Source organism: Lepeophtheirus salmonis, unplaced genomic scaffold, assembly GCF_016086655.4.
Source record: "Lepeophtheirus salmonis unplaced genomic scaffold, UVic_Lsal_1.4 unplaced_contig_2408_pilon, whole genome shotgun sequence".
NCBI classification, from domain to species: domain Eukaryota; kingdom Metazoa; phylum Arthropoda; class Copepoda; order Siphonostomatoida; family Caligidae; genus Lepeophtheirus; species Lepeophtheirus salmonis.
The window spans coordinates 1-2,035 of NW_027293370.1; the positions used below are offsets into that span (position 1 = coordinate 1).

A 2,035-nucleotide genomic window follows, 5' to 3' on the forward strand; every position below is an offset into this window, starting at 1 on the left:
GTCCATTGTACTATTTAAATAAACGAAAAATATAATTTTAAAACCATGTTATGTGTGATAATTTTTTGCTTCAATCACTTTAAATTCAAATTTTATTTAAATTTTGTGTAAATTTAGTTCTAATATAATTCAGGGATAAGACATTCTAAAAAAAGTCGTTACCCTAATGTACATAGGTAGTCGTTGGTGACATTTAATTTAATTTAGAAATGAATGGGGTTTCCCTCCTCTTGCTCGCATCTTACCTAGTTACTTGAATGATCAATGTGTAACTATATAACTCAAATCTTCAGTTATAAATAGTACATCCGCGTGGACATATTTGTCTTATTTAATTTACAACCGGAGCTTTGTCAATTAAATGTTGTAATTGCGAGTAAGGGTTTGATTACGGGATGTTAGTTGTGACATGTGTGTGGATTTTTCTCCCACGAGATCTGTGTGGATATCAGGTCGGACTGTGTACTTTCAATCCGAAGTTTAAAAAAATAACTCGGTTCGTTGATTACTTAGTATTTAATTTTTTTTAGTCCTTTATATGTCACATTAGTTACTAAACTTTTTGCACGTTTCAGGGCCCTACAACAGGAATTATCAACAGTTTTTGGATGTTAGTCAAAATGAGACAAAGGGATCATCTCCCAGGGTATAGTAATGTAATAATGGGTGAAATTTTAATTGGACAGCATATAATAAAAGCATTATGAAAACCATCGACGTTTGAATATTTTATAGATTTATACATACTATAACTAGAGTTGATTTGTTTGTCAGCGAAAAAAAGAGCAGGGGGAGAGGTAGGAGCAAGACATAGGGTACCCCTTTTTAGGACCTGGACTAGGATTACTCAATAGATAGGTTTTGTAAACACGCAGAGAAAAATAAATATTGTATACAAGAGAAGAAAAAACTGTTGTTGCTGGGTCTTCTTTTTTATTTCTTATTCATTCTTTAAAAGATCGTCGTGTTGTAAACATCTCGCTCTGAATAATGAATTCCTGCCTACTTTTTGTGTATTTTTGTAGTGTAAAATAATAATTTATTTATGATTTTATACTATTTTCCTGGCACACATGGTATTGTAAATGTTGAAGGCTCTCCTCTCTATGGCAGTAACCATTTTCTTCTCTCCCCCCAATATCATATAACAGACAGCTGATATGTGGATTTGGGATTTTTTTAAGAGGTTAAGAAGAAGACGAGAGGAAGACATATGGTATTACTGAATTAAGAACCTTGTTAATATCAGATGCCTGTAAAATGATTAGTTGGGGGTGAGGTGGTGGGGAATAGAAAATGAATTACGACTATAAAGAAGAGACCCCTTCTATATTTAAAATAGCACTAGTACAGGGCAAAAACAATTTGCTGAACGGACATTTCGTCAAAGGATCATTTGGGACATTTTGTCGAAAAATGATACTTCATTTATTGATATATACGATTGTATGTATATTATAATTCAATTAAAAATGATAGTATGATAAATTGGGATTGTTCATATACTATATATGTCATAAAAGTAAATTAATCGGTGTCTTTTTACAGAAAAATATTCTTTTTTAATTATGTACTTCAAATAAATTAAATAATAAAGAAAGACGAGAGCAATTCGAATGGAAGAAGTGTTTATCACTAATTTTCCAATATGAATAATTGACACACATGCATAATATCTTGCCCGAGCAGTGACCTTCCCATAGAGTTGGATCCAACCATAAGTACCTCATTTCCAATATAAATACTACATCATGTCGAAAGATAAATAATTGATAATGGAGAAATAGATACGAACCACATACAGTGTAGTGTTTATATAATTAGTAAAAAATATTCTTGTGCAAAAGAACACTAATTAATTGATTATCATACTATCATTTTAAACTGAATTAAAATATACAATCGTAAATATCAATAAATTAAATATCATTTCGGGAACTGTTTGGGAAATTTCCTTCGGCGAAATTTCATTCGTCGATTTCTTTTTTTGCAAAAAAGACTTCTCCAAACAAGTGGCACATATTATATGTGTTAA

The 2,035-nt window shown here is 31.0% G+C and overlaps 1 long non-coding RNA gene across 1 annotated transcript; it reads left to right on the top strand.

The window, feature by feature from the left end:
- Nucleotides 1-221: 221 nt before the first annotated feature.
- Nucleotides 222-713, top strand: LOC121131177 (uncharacterized). Its single transcript, XR_005868971.2, has 2 exons — nt 222-496; nt 576-713. It is a non-coding gene; the product is annotated as an uncharacterized lncRNA (long non-coding RNA).
- The last annotated feature ends 1,322 nt before the right edge of the window (nt 714-2,035 follow it).